The 17,447-nt window shown below is 50.0% G+C and overlaps 1 protein-coding gene and 1 non-coding gene across 7 annotated transcripts in view; one reads left to right on the top strand and one right to left on the bottom strand.

Moving 5' to 3' along the window:
- Nucleotides 1–17,447, bottom strand: part of ATP8B4 (ATPase phospholipid transporting 8B4 (putative)) — a 4,589,528-nt gene that overhangs the window by 3,410,567 nt on the left and 1,161,514 nt on the right. The window lies entirely within an intron of this gene.
- On the top strand, nt 16,514–16,585 carry TRNAT-UGU (transfer RNA threonine (anticodon UGU)). The gene has a single exon. It is a non-coding gene; the product is annotated as a tRNA-Thr (tRNA).

Here is a 17,447-nt window from a genome sequence, read left to right as displayed (position 1 = left end):
GGCTATTGATGTCAATCTAATTAGAATAGATCTGGCTAAGACAAACGAGAAGGTTAAGTCTCTCGATCTAAAGACATCCAGCCTCACGACGGATATGTCCGACTTGCAAACAGAAGTACGCAACCTGAGAACTGCCAATGACTTCTTTGCTCGTCGCTTTGAGGATTTTAGGGCCGTGCACGACGCAACAACGTGCGTATTATTGGGGTCCTGGAGAACTCTAGTTCACTCTCCACTGATCTTCGAGTCGAGGACCTTATCCTCAATCATCTCGCACCCAAGGGCCTGAGCAAATTCTTCGCGGTTGAACGCGCACACAGGGTGCCGGGGGGACAGGCAAAGCCGGGTTTCCCCCCCCCCGTCCGATCATCGCAAGAATCTTTAACTTCAGGGACCGAGACGCCATCTTGCAGGCTGAACGGACAAGTGGTCCTACGCAGTTCGAGAACACTGTGGTGAACTTTTATCCGGACTTTTCTCAGTCTGTTCAGAAGCAACGAATGGGATTTCAAGGGGTGAAACGGCGACTCAGAGACATGGAGTTGAAATATGCGATGTTGTTCCCGGCCCGGCTGCGTGTGGAATATGACGATCGGACATTCTTTTTTGTCCGGCCTGAAGAAGCGAGTGATTGGTTGGACACGCTGCCTGTTCGTCATGCTGGTCGTGACCAAACTGGTGGCACTGAGGGAGGCCTAATGGACCAAGAATGACAATGGTGCCTGAGTCCTGAACACTATCCACCATGGACAGCTGCGGCTCACTGACTTCTTTGATCGTTCTGTGTGTATCCTTGGGGGCAGCGGGGACAGAGGGACCCTTTCCTCCTCTGGGGTTTCTTTGCGTAGATTAGTTGTTTTTTTGCTAGGGCGACAGGCACACTGCAAATTGGGGTGGCTTCCGAGTCTGTGCAGGGGTGCAGGGTGGGGGGGAGTTGTGTTGGGTATCACTGGGGGGAGGGGGGAAAGTGTGTGGGGGTTGTCTCCCTTTTCTTTTTCTTCAAGGCAACGAACTGTTACGACTTCGGATATTGGTGTGGTGCTCGTTCTGAGATGGGAGTTCATCGTGGGCTTGGATGGGGGGTAGGGGGTTGAAGCTACTGTGCTGGATTGTGAATGTTTGGGAGATCGGATAAAGAGGGGGTGGTTATGCAGCTCTTGCGGCGCCTCTCGCCCGATGTACTGCTACAAGAGACACATTTGATTGGGAATACTTGCCACGCTCTTAACTGGCGGGGTTATCGTCTTGCTGCTCATTCTGGATTTACTTGTAGTTCTAGAGGGGTGGGTATATTGCTTAAGACCTCACTCCCCCTCGAGGTCGATGACGTGGTCCTTGACACTAGGGGTAGATATGTTGCACTTGTAGGTAGGTGGAAGGGGAGAACAGTTTCATTAGTATCGGTGTACGTTCCTCCTGGCTTACAATCCACAACATTTGCAGATTTGGGGCGGGTGGTTTTGGGTCTCCCGGAGGGTGTTCTCATACTAGGTGGTGATTTTAACTCAGTCGTCTCTGGCAGAGCGGATCGCCATCCACCCAGAGACCTTACAGCTGCGCAATCCTGGTTAGGTGAATTTTTGGAGACTTTGGGGCTTGTGGATTGTTGGCGGCTTATGCATCCAGTTCACTTTCCACTCGGGCGCGCATGGTAGTCTTTCTAGATTAGATTATATCCTGGTGCCGGCGGCCCAGTCTTCTTCGATTGGGGAGATTAGGCACCTAGCTCGGGGTGTATCGGACCACTCCCCTCTCTGGTTTCATTTTAACCTGAACACAGGCGCTGAGGGGAGGGTGGCCCCGATTAACCCCTGGTATCTTCTTAACCCCAAAACCCATTCTGAATTGATTAAATCATTAGATTTGTATTTTGCTGAAAACGTGGGATCTGTGTCCTCGCCTGTTTCATTGTGGGAAGCCTTCAAGACTGTTATTAGGGGACAGGCATTGTCTTTGATTGGGTGTGCTAAGAAATGTAGGAACGAGACAGTTGTACGTCTCGAGACAGAAATTACTGAGTTAGAGAGTGCATTGGAGCGAAATGTTACTCGAGACGCATTGCATATCCTCAGTCTTAAGCAATTAGAATATAAAAATTTAGTTACTGATGCGGCCAAGATGATGAGTAGGGAACAGCAGGGACGACTGTATGATGTGGGCGACAAGGCAGAAAAATTGATTGCCTGGTTAGACAGAAAGGAGAGAGTGAGCTGTGTGATTCCTGTGATTGAGAAATCGGATGGTGTGCGTGTGACAGACCCTGTTGACATTGTTGAATGTTTTGCTGATTATTTCCGAGAGGTTTATACCTCGGTATCCGACAGGCCCGAAGAGGATTCTCAGTTGTTACTTAGAGATATCGCATTGCCTTGTTTGTCGGAGTCTGATCGGAACTGTTTGGATGCCGCACCCTCGGTGGATGAGGTAGCTCTTGCGGTCCGCTCCATTCGCTCCGGAAAGGCTTTGGGTCCCAATGGCCTTCCCATCGAACTGTATAAACTACGTCCTGACACGCTAGCGCCATATCTCCGAGATATGTTTTTGGCTGCGCGTGAAACTGGCTCCCTCCCTCGGGATCAGCGTCTTGCGACCATTGTGGTGATCCACAAGGAAGGCAAGCCACGGGATCGTGGACCTATCTCGCTCCTGAATGCTGAGCCTAAGATTCTTGCCAAGTTACTCGCACACCGCCTGATTACGGTGATCAGTGATCTGATTCATCCGGACCAGTCGGGCTTTATCCCACATCGTAACACAGTATTGAATTTGCGGCATTTGCATGGTGTTCTCGCGAGGCCAGCGTCATTGAGTGAACCGGCCAGCTTGGCGTCCCTGGATGCCACGATGGCCTTCAACACAATCGAATGGCCGTATCTTTGGGCCACACTTGCCAAGTTCAGTTTTGGCGCTGGCTTTATTAGCTGGGTGAAACTCCTGTACGAGACGCCACTGGCGCAGGTAGTGGTGAATGGTCGGGTCTCCGTGCCCTTTGCTCTTGGGCGGGGCACGCGGCAGGGTTGTCCTTTATCCCCGCTTCTCTTTGCTCTTGCGTTGGAGCCACTTGCTGCTTGGCTGCGGTGGGAACCCTCGATGAGGGGTATATATTGGACTCCGGACTTTGAAGATCGTGTTTCATTGTACGCAGATGATATTTTATTGTACCTCACGTCCCCCCAAAAATCGCTTAACGTGTTGTTCGACGTGCTTAACTCCTTCCGGAAGAACTCGGGCCTTGTTATCAACTGGTCAAAATCCCATATTTATGTGCTCGCAGGTGGTGTCCCCCTTCTGCCGCGGGGTTGTCCCATCCAGGTGTCGCAGTCTGGTTTTAAATACTTGGGTGTGTTTATCTCATTGGACCCTGCGGTCCGCTATGAACGTAATCTGCTCCCCCCACCCCAACGTTTGCATTCGGATGTAGTGAGCTGGCGCAAATTACCGTTGTCTCCGCTGGGGCGTGCGGCCCTTTTTAAAATGATGTCCTTACTGCGGTTTCTATATGCACTCCAGAATAGTTTTGATGTGATTCCGTCGAAGTACTTCCGAGAGGTAGAATCCTTGCAGAGGCAATTGATATGGGGCCGACATTCGCGCATCGCTCTTCCAAAGTTAACGCTTCCCTGGTATGATGGTGGCATAGCACTTCTGGATATTAGACGGTATTATTGGGCTTCCCAACTTGCTGCCATCAACCATGGGATGTATGGTCCGGCGTTGAATCCAGCGTTTGAAATGGACAGGTGGCTGCTACCGGGTGGTGACTATAACAGGGCGCTTTATTCAGGATCCTCCTCCCGTCTACAACTCTCAGGTCCTACCGCTATAGCCGTGCGAGTGTGGCATAGCACGACTGCGGCTATGGGCTGGAGAGATAGATTAACCCGTGCAACTCCGCTTTATGCCTCCGCAAAATTGGGGTGTCTATGGAAGACGAAGGGGTTTGACAAAAGGGATACGATCGGTATTAGTAAAGTGCGTGATCTATGGGTTAGGGGCAGGGTGAAGACCTTTTCGGACTTACAAGTGGAATATCAGCTGAGTGATAGGGAATTCTTTCGTTATGTTCAAGTACGTCATGCCTTGAATTCAGTTTTTCCTGTGGGTAGTGACGTTCCGGAATCCTCCCCCCTCGAAGATCGTATATTGGATGGTCATGTGCCGGATAGCACCATTTCTTTGTTTTACAAAAAGATGATCAATGACCGGTCGAGCCTGCTTGACCGCCTTAGGGACACTTGGATTGCTGATGGTATTGAATTAGACGACGAGGACTGGCAATCTGCGATCTCCTCTCCCAGGGAGGTTGCGATTCCGGCCCGCCTCCGCCTGGTCCAACTCAAGATCCTCCATCGAATCTATGTCACCGGCCCCCGCCTGATCCATATGGGCTATTCTGCGGATGGTTTATGTAGGCGTGGTTGCGGTCTCCTTGGCACCTTTCTTCATATAATTTGGGAATGCCCTGAGGTGGTGCGTTTTTGGAACCGTATACATGATGTGATGAATGATGTAACAGGTATTGTGATGATGCCAGAAGCCCGTGGGGACCGAATGATTATGATGTGTCGCAGCTTCGATGGGCGACTCTTGCCAATATGATAGCCAAACGAGATATTGCACAATTATGGGGGTCCCAGAGGCCCCCCACAGTGACTGCCTGGAAAGAGAATATGGACTGGTGCATGTTTAGAGAGAAAACAGTGTATGTGGCGAGAGGTAGACCCAGAAAATGGGGGAAAGTTTGGAACCAATGGAACTCGTACCAGGGAGATATATGTACGCCCCCACTTACTGAGATCTCTAGTCTTCCCCAATCGCCCTGACCCGGCATTCCTGCTATGATGTGGTGTACCTTATTGTTGATATGCAATTCTCACCTCCGACCCCCTTACCTGTAATCGATATATTTTGTCCTATGCTATCATGTAGCTCCCGTCCTCCTTGAGCACACGCCTAATGGTTGCACTATTTGTTATATTGCCTTGTTTGTTTTTTGATGTTTTATTATAATAAAAAAGTTACAAACAAAAAAAGAAGGCGCTATAAATGAGTGACGTTGCACAGTCATAGTCTCTGAGGCCCTGGCCATGGCATAAGGTGCTGGTAGTAGTGGGGGCGGGCACAGGGTGACAGGGAAGAGTGGTGGGGCGGGAAAAGATGGCTCATAGAGACCAGAAGCGGTTAGGGCAGGCACTCGAAGACAAGCTACCACCCTGCGCGCCGCTGCTCGCTCCCGCAGCAATACTCTGTGGGAGTGAACTTTTCATAAGAGGTGGGACATGCACCCACCATTAGCCATTTGCAGGCTACATTTTTTAAAGGACAACCAGTGGTGGGAGGAGTCAGACCACACAAAGTAAAGATAACAGATCGCCTACAGCGCAAGCACTTTTTACGCTCGACCGAAAAATTATCAGCATAGGAGGGAATTGTGTCTGTGGGTTGGACACCAAAAGTGATATGTTGCATATTCTGTTGGATTGCTTAAAACTCAGACAACAGCATAGACAATGGCTACGCCCAATATTCTTGAAAAATGGAATTATGACTTGAGGGCATGCCGCAGAATTTTTACCTGAGATGAGTTTCTTAGATAGAGCATGATCTATTGGTAGATTTATGAGGGCAGTTAACGCAGTTTTTATTGAAAACAAGTAGAAGTGTGGTGTATTTTTAAGAACTGTACACCAATTTTCAGGGGCGGACTGGGAACTTTAAGCAGCCCGGGAAAATTTTTCGAGTGCAGCCCCCATCTGGCGCGTAGCGAGCGAATGCAGTGAGTGAGCCCGACTATTCTTAGAGGGGTTTTGGGGGGTTCTCCCCCCAAGAAAACTTTGGAAAAAGACAGACCAAAATGGTGCATTTTACATTACATATTTAATTTATTAACTTTTAAAGCACAGTAAATAATAGATGATGACCTTAAAGAGCACCAGGTTATCCAGTCATATGTACCCACAGACAACCTTACAGAGAGCACCAAAAATAGAGGTTTCAGGTCACCGTGTGTAGTATTTTCATAATTGCAGCGTAATTATGAGGGACATTTCAAATATGTGACACAGCCAGAAAATGGAGGTCTTCGGCTGAAGGAAAATCCTCAGCATACTGCCCAGCGAGTCTTGGGCTTCAAATTCTTAAGGAAGCCCTGTCATCTCAGGTGGCCTGTCAGAGGCAGAATGAAGCTATGAGCCTCAAACTCTGTAGGGTGGCTGGAAAGTGACATCACTTGTTGAGTCATAAAAGAGTTCTCCATTCAGCCATTGTACTAATTGTTGCCATGGCCTCCTTATTGTGTCATAAATACCTTTGGACAGCGCCTAAAAAGCAGTCCTCAAACCTCAATGCAGACCAGCTAATAAAAGACTTAACTACAAAGTTAACAGGTGGTGCAATCAGGGTTTTGTCTTTGAGAAATGTTTTACAGTACAAGAAACACAGCATGTATGGGGCAACATTAGCGGTGAGGCAATGTACCATTCTCCATAATTAATCTGGTCCAAATAGGTAGATTAATGCTTAACTGTCAATGCAAGAGTCATTTAAATAGATGTAGACAATCCTCACCCTGCTCTGAAAAAAACATACTGTTCCTTCAAAGCTAGCTTTAAAAAATTAACAATCTACTACTCAAATGGGTGCAATTTCCGATGTTCCCCTCGTCTTCATTGCTCAATTTTGCTCATGAGAACATGTCACTCATAGTCATTGAATGTCACTCATAATTTCACTTAAATTATCCAAATGTCACACATATGCAACCTGAAACCTTGGCACCTATGAGGTTGGTAGACTCGCCCAATTAAGTTCCTCATTACTTTTGGGGAAACCCTATGTGTTTCTATAGAAAATCCAATAAAGTTCAACAAAGTGCTCCAGAACTCTGTGCCTGTTTCTTCTGCCCTGTGACTGGTCTCAGTCTCCTATGGACCCCTAGTCAGTATTTATGCTGTGACCAGAGACGGTAGACTGCATTAGTAAATAATCTATGGCTGTAGATTCCATTAGGCCCTTTAAAATACCTTTCTTTCACTCATGACCTTTTTGCCTCATGCTTTAGAGCTGTTGCTTACTCCGAATTAATTTAAACCTATTTACACTTCACTCCGAACCTATAACCAGTATCCGTGAACAGACCATATGCACCAGCTCAGTGAGGCAAGATCCCATCGCTGGGGGCCATTTCTTCCCAGCCCTTTTCATAATTTTTTATCTTAATGTCTCATTAGTGAGTATGATTTTCCTCTGGTCAGCAGAGTTTTAAAATAGGAGATTTTGAAAAAGACGTTAAAAAAAGGAGCAGGAGCTGTCGCGATAAATTGTAGACATAGTAAATTGAAAAAAGAAGCAGACTTTTGCTTTGACTGAAGACAATGAAATGCACATTTACACCACTGGGGGTAAAGTTGGGAGGTTATGTATCCCGATTTTTATTGTTTCTTGACAAAGTGGGACGTTGTCCCTATTTCATATGTAGTGTTTAAATGATCCATCCTCTGGCATCAGTGCAGCAATCCCTCAATCAAAGTCAAAAGTCTATCTTCACAAATCCTAGGTTCCGATTTCATGTTTCTCATTCTGAAGGCCTGTAAGGCTCTTATGAGTGACAGACTGTTTGTTAAAACTGTAATTCACCTTCATTGCAAACAACCATATAAATAGTTTTGTCTGTTTGTATATCTGATTACTACACTCCCTGTCTGTTAGTGCAAAGCCATTCTGGAAATCTCCCCGGGGCTCTATCACTGTGGTTAATGTGAGCTTGCTGTTTTTATTTAGGTTCTTTAAAATCGTTTGCGAGAATAGATGCAAATGTGTTCTATAACGAAATGTCTATATTTAGCATGCACTTTTTTTTTTTTTGAAAATATTTTTATTGGCATTTGGAAAACAATGCGATACAATGTCATATATGAACACAAAATGAGTCAGGCATCGCGGCTTGGACATAGAAAACTGTACAATCACATCATGAATACAGGAGCATATCTTTGTACACATCAAAACGTGGGTGGTTAACCTCAGGTGAAGGCTTGCAGTATTATTCCGTATCGGAGCTAGTGGTGTCCGTATCAGAAGGTGGGTCGCAGATGTCCCCTCTGTATTTATTCCACACCCCCCAGACCTTCTTCCATTTCTTGGGGCAGCCCCTGTTGCGATACACAGCCCGTTCTGCAATCATCGCAGCATCCATATCTTGCCTCCAGGCCGCTAAGGAAGGCGTCATCCCCCCGCCCCACCTTTGTGCTATATTCCTTTTCGCGACCATCATACCTATTGTCATCCAGGTCTGCCCATATCGCGTGAGGTCGTTGGGTTCCCATATGTTCAACAGGCAGCGCTTGGGGTCTGGCAGTATGGAGAGTTCCTCAGATTGGGACATGGTGCGCAGCACTTGAGCCCAGTAGTGTGCAATTCGGGGGCATTCCCATATCGTGTGATAGAAGCTACCTATTTCCCCGCATCCCCTCAGGCAGTAAGGGTGTGCTATCCTTTTCATTTTGTGTAGTGCATCCCTCGTGTAGTATGATCTGTGTAAGATACGCAGTTGTACCAGGCGAAGACGCGCGGGGACACCTATTTCTTTCGGAGACGATGTCGCCTCCTGCCACTCTGAGTCGTCCATGTCGCCACAGTCATGTACCCATTTCTCCCGCAGGGCCTCTAGAGGGTCAGGTAAGTTGTTTACGAGTTTCTTGTATGTTAGAGACGTCGCCTTTAAAGGCATAAAGTCAGTCAGAAGCCTGTCCTCGAGTGGGGACGCCTCTGGGACATCCTTACCAGAATCGAGCGCTGTTGTCAACGTATGCCGTACCTGTGTGTACCTGAATTGTTCTGTCAGCGCCAGATCGTATGGTTGTTGCAGTGTCTCGAAAGGTAGCACCTGCCCCCGCTGCCATAGATCTCCAATGGTCGAGATGCCAATAGCATCCCAACGGTCGAAGCCCTTGGGAGTGCCTCAGTCGACCCAGTTTCTTTATGTCCCACAACGGGGTCAGCTGTGTCAGCACTCCCTGCCATTTCAGCTTGCTCAGTGCTGCATGCCACACGGTGAGTGTGTGACGTAGTGGGCCTATCTTTGATGTGAGTAATGGTTTATCATATAGGGGAGCTAGCAGTCCGGGGAATCCCAACTGCGCCCTGTCCGCCTTCAGGGCTGGTTCAGACTGGGGAAGATGAAGCCATTGGTTAACAATATTCAACTGCGACGCCCAGTAGTAAAGATTGACATCCGGGAGCGCTATGCCTCCATCGTACCAGCCACGCGTAAGCTTGGCTTGCGCTATTCGGGCAGGTTTAGTGCCCCACAGCAACACCGTGACCTGTGCTGCGATGGTTTTGAAATATTTGGGAGGGACAGGGTAGGGCGTGTTTTCTAGGACGTAGAGGAAGCGGGGCAGGGCCATCATTTTGAACAGAGCCGCCTTACCCAGCAATGTCAGCGGCAGTGATTCCCAGTGTCGGGTGTCACGCTTGAGGCGGTCAAGAGGCGGCTGTAGGTTATGTGTGTAGAAAGAGGCAGGGTCAGCTGTAATGTGTATCCCTAAGTATTTAAACCCGGCGTCAGAGATGCGCAACGGGCAGGTGTCCGGTAAGCGTGGTGTAGGACCGTGCAATATGTACATGGTGGACTTGGACCAATTGATTGAGTAGCCGGAGGCTCGGCCGTAGGCCGTGCAGACATCTAGTAGTGTGTTAATCGAGCGCGTGGGAGAGGTGAGATATATCAGGACATCGTCGGCGTATAAGGATATTCTATCTTCCCAGTCACCCATCCAGCGGATACCACTGATCGTGGGTTCCCACCTTATCCATGCGGCCAGAGGTTCAAGGACCATGGCAAACAGTAACGGGGAAAGTGGACAACCCTGGCGCGTGCCTCTAAACAACGGAAAGTCCGCCGAGATGTGGCCGTTGGCAGCCACATGTGCCATCGGTCTTGCATAGAGCAGACAGATCCAGGAGCAGAATTTCGGGCTGAAACCAAAGTGACGGAGCACAGCAAATAAAAAGGGCCAGTGGACTGTGTCAAACGCCATATGGGCGTCGAGGGACAGTATCACCTCTGGCTCCAATAGAAACTGGGCTCGCGCGAGCGCACCGTGAACTCTGCGCAAGTTAAGTGCCGTGCTTCTGCCCGGCATAAAGCCGGACTGGTCTTCGTGTATGAGCTTGGGCAGATGGGGCGTGAGGCGTTGCGCCAATAGTTTCACGAGTATTTTAGCCTCAGCGTTAATGAGGGAAATTGGGCGGTATGACGTACATTGGTCCGCTGGCTTCCCTGGTTTTAGGATTGCCACTATTGTGGCCGTGCGCTGATCCAGCGGGAGTACCCCTGCCTGCAGGCTATCCGTGAACATATTGAGCAAGTGCGGCGCTAGCGTGTCCGCCTGCTGCCGGTATAAGTCGACCGGGATACCATTGGGTCCCAGCACCTTACCCGTCCGCAGGGCTTTAATCGCCAGTTGTATCTCATCGGTCGTCAAGTCTGCGTCCAAAGCCTGAGTCTCTTCCTCAGTCAACGCTGGCATTTTGAGGTCTTTAATGTAAGTGTACGCCTCATCCTCCGAGATCGTAGATGGTGATGCGTACACCGTTTCATAGTGACTAGCAAGTGCATGCACTATTGCACTGGGATCTCTAATGTGGACACCCCCCTCTATCGTCAGTTGCGCTATCCACCTGTCTCGTCTGTCACGTCTGTCCAACCAGGCCAGTAACTTTCCCGCTTTGTCGCCCAGCTCGTAAATTTTATGTCGCGTGGCAGACAGTTGCAACTAGACTTCCTCTGTGAGGTGTGTTTTATGACGATGTTGTGCTATTCGTAAAGTGTGCGCTGTGGTGGGGTTTGGATCCGCCGCGTGCCTTGCTTCAGCTCCCGCCACTGCTGTTTCTAGAGCTAACAGTTCCGCCCGTCCCTCCCGCTTAAGCGCTGTAATGGAACCTATCGCAGACCCTCGAAGCACTGTTTTATAGGCCTCCCACAGAGTGGCAGCAGAGGCCACCGAGCCCGAGTTGTCTCGGAAGTACTGTTTGGTTCCCACCCTCAGCTCCTTCCTGACCTTAGAATTGTGAAGGTATGCAGCGCGGATTGGGTATATCCGACGCCGTGTGGGGTGGTGATGTGTATAGGTAAGCAACAGTGGGGAGTGGTCCGAAATACCGCGTGGCCTAATCTCCACCTTGGATACAGTACCAGGACCACCCGGTGAGCTAAGAAAATAGTCGAGCCTGGTGAGCGTATCGTGGACGCTGGAGTGAAATGTGTACTGTTGGTGCTGGGGGTTGTGAGTCCTCCATAGGTCTTCCAGTCCCATAGCCGCCATGAATTCCTCCAGTCGTGTTGTACCAGCTGGAGCCACTTTCGGGGGAACCCTATCCTTCAGGCTATCAGCTACCAAATTAAAATCTCCCCGAAGAAGTAAATCCCCCTCAGGGAGACCAAGTATAAAAGCGCTAAGATCTGCTAGGGCTATCGCCTGTAACGCTGGTGGAATGTAGACGGAGATGATATTAATGGGTTTTCCCTCCCACTGTGCATGTAGAGCGGCGAATCTACCCGCCGTATCTGACCTAGTAGAGTGTACAAGTAGGGGGAACTGCTTTTTCACTAGAACTCCGACTCCCCTTGACCCAGAGGTGAACTCAGAGTGTGCCATCATCTGAAAACCCCATCGGTCCATGGCTTTTGTGGCCGTGCCAGTGAGGTGCGTTTCCTGTAGGAGGATCACTGCAGCCTTTTCCCTCTTAATGCTTTTCAGGACCAGACCCCGCTTGACCTTGTCCCCAAGGCCCCGGACATTCCAGGAGAGTATCGACAAAGACGGTGTTACATTGGCCCCACCGCCCCGTTGAGCTATGTGCGTGTCAACCCCCATCATCCTGGATCAGTGTGCCAAGTAGACAAAGAATCGTTTCTGTGGTTCCAAACATCATGCCACTCAGTGCAGTTAGGTGTATCTCAGTAGCAAAAAACAAAACTAACAACATAAAACATACCCCCTTCCCTCCCCCTCCCTGCCTCCCTGCTTCGCGGACTCCAAACTGCCCGCCACCCCAACTCAGCAGAGTGCTTACAAACCCAGTCAAAAGACAACGTTGCTTACAAGAGCATAGGGGGGGTGAAAGTTCAAGGAGGACCAATAGCCCTTAAGAGTCCCAGAGTCCCAGTTCACTGGTAAAGTCTCAGTAGCACATGAAGGAAGGTGCGCAGCAGTAAGAGCAAGTTCTGTACCCTGCCACAGGTCAAAGCAAAAAAGTAAAGGTACTTCCCTTATGCAGCAGGAGTCACTCCCCCGAGTCCGCAACCGGGTCGGACTCAGCCTTCTCCTCTTGTCCGGTCAGTTCATGCTCGTCGGATTGTCCTTGCCTTCTGCGCCTGCTGTTCTGTCTGCCAGAGCCCTCTGCCGGTCTCCAACCCTCGAGCCAGTCGTGTGCCTCCTCCGGCGTATCAAAGAACAAGTTTTTTTATCAGCCACCACCCTTAGGCGCGCCGGGAAGAGCATGGAGTATGGCAACTCACGTGACCTTAATGTTTTTTTCACCTCTAGGAAGCTTCTCCGTTTCGCTGCCACTGCCGTCGTGTAGTCTGGGAAAATTAAGACTTCCGAGTTTTGTATTCGTATGGGTGGCGCGATCCTTGCCGTTTGGAGGATGGCATCGCGATCCCTAAAGTTGAATATGCGCGCTATAACAGGTCTTGGTCGCGCCCCGGTGCGTGGACGCCCCCCCGGGACCCGGTGTGCCCGCTCCACCGAGAAGAACTTTGAGAGGCCTTTTGGTTGCAGGACATTCCTTACTAGGTCTTCCACATAGAGGTCCATGGCCGGCTCCCCTTCCGATTCTGGCAGGCCAATAAGGCGTATATTATTGCGCCTGGAGCGCCCTTCCTGGTCATCCATCTTGTCCGCCAGGAATTTGTTGTCCTCCTCCAATTGCGCCACCCTTTTCAGCAGAGACGCCGTGTCCGTGGTGAGGGTCGTAGTCACCTGTCCTACCGCCGTGACCCTTGACGACATCTTTTGTAGGTCTGCCCGCAGCAGTGTGACATCCGTGGAGATGGAGCCAACCGTGGTTTGCACCTGATTCAGGGCCGCCATGATGTCCTCCAGCGTTATGGCCGGAACCGCACCGCCCTCCGCGCCATTAGCGCTGGTTCTTTTCTGCTCCGTCAGCGGGGGAAAGTCTTTGTTGTAAGCAAATTTCTCCAATTTGCTCTGCTGGGTCCCACGATTACCCCTGCCGCTCATTATGGGGCAGTGAGGGGGGGGGTGCCGCCTCCGGTCCCACTGGGGTAGATGAAGGAATGCACAGGTGGCCGGGGCAGGTCCGGTGTCCAAGAAAGCAGGCCGCTTTCCCCACGCGTCGTCTAGGCGCCCCACTGGGACACCAATCCTAGGCCCCTGCAGCGGTCGATTCGGGTCTGTGTATCAGGGGGGGAGGGGGCCCGTAGGCAGGCGTGTGCTCCGGCCAATGATGTGGGAGCAGGAGTTCCTCTCACCGTTTCGCGCCGCCGCGGGCCCCCGGGGCCGTGGGCCTGGAAGGGGCAGGCGCCGGTGCAAACAGCCGTCCCTCAGTGTCGCCGAGCACAGGCCCCTCGGCGGGGGGGGAGCAGCGATCCCGCTCGTGTGCCCACCGGCGGGGTGAAGCCGGGTGGGGGGGCAGCCAGGACACCACTCACCCGCCTCCAGATGTCCAGGCTCCGTCCCGCGCCCGCACTCGAGGATCGACAATGGCGCTCCTCCGGCAGCTGCACCTCCAAATTTAGGCCGGTGCTTCTGGCGTGGAAGTAGGCCTCAGGTCTCCGCACGACGCAGCTCCGGTCCACAATGTCGCAGAAATCTCGGAGTTGGATCGCTGCGCTCCGAATCACCTCCGACACAGGCTCAAGCAGTCTGGGTCACTTCTGGGCAGGATAACTGGCCGGATTAGGTCAGGGCTATGGTCTCACCCTCGGAGCCTCACCAGAACGCGGCCATCTTGGTCGATCGCCCTTAGCATGCACTTTTGATTAAAAAGCATTCCTGGGTACCGTGAAATCCTAACCAATGGGAGGCTTTTGAGGTCCTTTTGTAAGCCCAATCTCTTTGAAATGAATGCTATCGTTAGGGATAGTTTCCTAAACGATCGGTCTACTTCCCTGTGACAACTCGTGGGTAGTCAGTCTGCAGCATCAAAAGGGGCCCCAAGTCTGCCTTTAAAAGCTGATCCTTGCCGGCACCTTGCTGGATTGCGCTCTTCTGAGCAGTCAAGGAAACCGGGAACAGGCTGAGGCAATAATAAAACGTTGAAATTATGAAAATGCCACACATCATGGAAACCCAAAACCTTGAGTGTAGGTAATGCTCTACAATTACAGTGGGGTAGGGAGAAGCTCTTTTGAATTACTCTGTTGAAGGTCTGCTGTGAAAAAACGAAATAATTCCTATGGCTCTTCAGACCAGAATAGGAATCAATATACGTCGTAACCTCATAAACACATGACACTGCTGGTGGAAGGGGAGGGATGTATAACCAATAGTATTTAGATGATTGGTGAAATACACAGGACTTTCATTCCCTCACCCATCCGGCCGTGCTCTGTGACATGAAACTCTCTGGTTGCAATGCTGTCGCATTCAGGCAGTGAAACTCTCAGCATTGAAATATTAGGGTGGGATGTCCCCAGAGACCTATGACTCCCTAGCATGTCATGGCCGTTTACACACATCGAGTATGGTCAGAGCTTACAGCATGTGAGTATGTGTCTGTCATGTCTAGTGTGGCTTTTAAGGTCCTTTACTTAAAAGAGAACACTTCTATCTTTTTTCAACTTTGGTGCACTCACAAGCGGGGCCTACTGAAGCTTCAGCTACAGCAAAAGTGCATGGCAAGCACACTACAAAAGACTAGCAATCACTATTGATCCACTATACATGCGCTGCACGGAGGGCTGGCACTGCAGGATTGACGGTCCTGTGGGGGTAAGGCAATTGGTGGCTTTGGGTCAGGATGCACAGGGCCCATTGGCACATTTTATTCCGTGGAGCATACCTCACCAGGGACCAGAAGGCAAATGCACCTGTACTCTCTGTCTGAACCGCAAGCTTGTTTTCTTGCTACTTTCCTCTCGTTCATTTGTTTTCCTTTTAACTTCCTTTGAACATTTTTTACTCTTGCACCTGTTCTAAATGGCAACTCCTGCACCCATGAATTCTGCTTTGTATTGAAAGAGCACTTTCCGGCACGGCCGTTTTTTAATCTTTATTCTTCCATGCGTCAGTCTGAGGAGTGCTGATGCTAAGATTGTGGCTGTGTGGTGGCAGCATCTTGACAGAGGTGAGCACTGGCCAGACAATCGCTCTCACTTCACACGTGTGTAAAAGGAAACAATTCAGACATGCGCACACTCATATCTTGAGGCAGAGTCTTTGAAACATGCATATGTTCGCGCCCCACTGGAGGAGCTGTGCGGTATATCTGGGACCACTGATAACGTCAGGAGATGAGGGACGATTTCACCATGACGGCACCTGGTGCTGCCCCACGCGGTGGATTGACTGTAGATTGACGGTGTGGGCGTTATGGTGAGCAATGGTGGACGGGCGCTGTGTAGCTGTGTATAGTGGGTAGTGCACGAGTTTCCACGTTCAAGCTCAAAAGTGGGGCGTAGGTGTAGCCGTCTGTTTAAGTAGGCAAGAGTTTGTCCTGCTGGGCCCCGCTGGGTGAATAGGTAGCGAGCGATTTACGGGGCAGAGCTGCCTGGGGCATTAAAGGTGACGGCGCGAGCCTCCTGAACGGGGGGGAGGGTGGTTTGCAAGTTCGGGTCCTTTTCTTGAAGAGAGGATGAACGGGATTGAAATATGGTTACTCGTAGTGCGTTTCACCTCAGAGGCGCTCTTAGAAGAGCATGTGGCATTTTGCTAGGTACTATTTTGGGAGGTGAAATGGCTCAATGGGTTACTGCGCCTGTTGCAGCAGCTTAGCAGTCCGCAGTTGTAAAACGCCTCAGATGACCAGCTTTCAGGGACAGGATGGCAGAAGTGACTGGGTTAAATACGATGGATCCAAATTGTGCCGGATTTTTTAGAAAGTATTTGTAAGCTGGTCTGCATGCTTTTAAAGGCGAGCCGAAAAGAACCTTTGGCTGGGAGAAGCCCAGGAGCATTTTAGGTGGATGTTTCAACCAGTGCATGTGCTGGATTAGGCGGGGACATGTTTTCCTTCAGCGCTTCACGCCGTTCTCCTGTCATTTGTAGACACTGCAAATAACCGGTGTTACCAATAACTTGGGCTCTGATGCAACCAGCGGGGGGCTGAAAAATTGGTACCATTGACGAAAGACAATGTACAAATCGTTCAGTTTTAATGTTGTGGGGGGGACAGCACCGGGCAACAGTAAACATCGGAGATTCAGGGAGAGTATGTGGTCTGACGGCAAAAACTGCGGACTTTGGTGCTGGAAACCAAGGTTTGAGCCTCAGGGTTGACTCAACATCCTGTGATTCTGGGCAAATGTCTTTAAAAAAAGACTGGCCTTGTAGCTCAGTGGCAGAGCACTGGTCTTGTAAACCAGGGGCCATGAGTTCAAGCCTTATCAGGGCCTTTTGCTCATCAGGTTCGGTTGTGCATTAGCTGGGCGGTGCGGGGTGCAGGATCGGTAGAAAAGTTAAGACGTTCCCCGGGCAAGGGATGCCCTGAGGGTTTTAATTTAATCAGGGCACATTTCTGGCATGGGGGTCCCTCGTGGTTTAGGGCTGATAACAGGTGAAGGCTTAGAAGTGTTCTACAAATTTCTGTACAGAGGTGCCGATAATCGTCAAAGTAAATACCGAGTGGTACAGTCGTGGTTTGGTCCACCATAATTGTGTTAGGGCAGTGATGCCTGTGGCTGCGCTTGCTGAAACATTCCAGAGTGACAAAGAATTTCTACCTTAATACTGGTAACCCTGCGTGTTGCACGGAGGTGATGGCGGTTAATCTTGCATAGTATGGCCACTAATGTAATCATGTTTGTTGTGGTCACTAATAATATTAGTAGCTGTCAAGGAGTTTCATGGAACATAAGCAGCTCTTATAAAATCGAAAGTGGGAGATTCCTGGCCTATTGGATTGCAGTGTAGTGACATAGTTCGACTTAGTAGAGGAATCATTATTGTCCTTTTCTTCAGCTTTCCAAAAACTATGTAACATCTGGTTCCATTGTTGGGCGGCTTTATGCCCTCAGGCCAAATTAACGCTACAAAAAATTTTAGAAACTTATAAGAAGCGTGGGTGTAGCAGGCTTTGCCACGCATGCACTTTGTTTGTGGCAGGCCCACTTGTAATTTTTGGCTCCAGTAAACACTACTGTTCTTAATGTAAAGCGCTCTGACACCTGGGGGTCAGTCCGCACACAGTGTTGGGTCTGTGTGTGCACAAAGCACTCTAGAATAAAGGGTGAAGTCGAAATTTGACCATTTATCTTG

The sequence above is a fragment of the Lissotriton helveticus genome, chromosome 3_2, assembly GCF_964261635.1.
Source record: "Lissotriton helveticus chromosome 3_2, aLisHel1.1, whole genome shotgun sequence".
NCBI lineage: Eukaryota > Metazoa > Chordata > Amphibia > Caudata > Salamandridae > Lissotriton > Lissotriton helveticus.
Note: the sequence above shows the minus strand (reverse complement) of the source record. Positions and strands in the feature narration are given on the sequence as shown.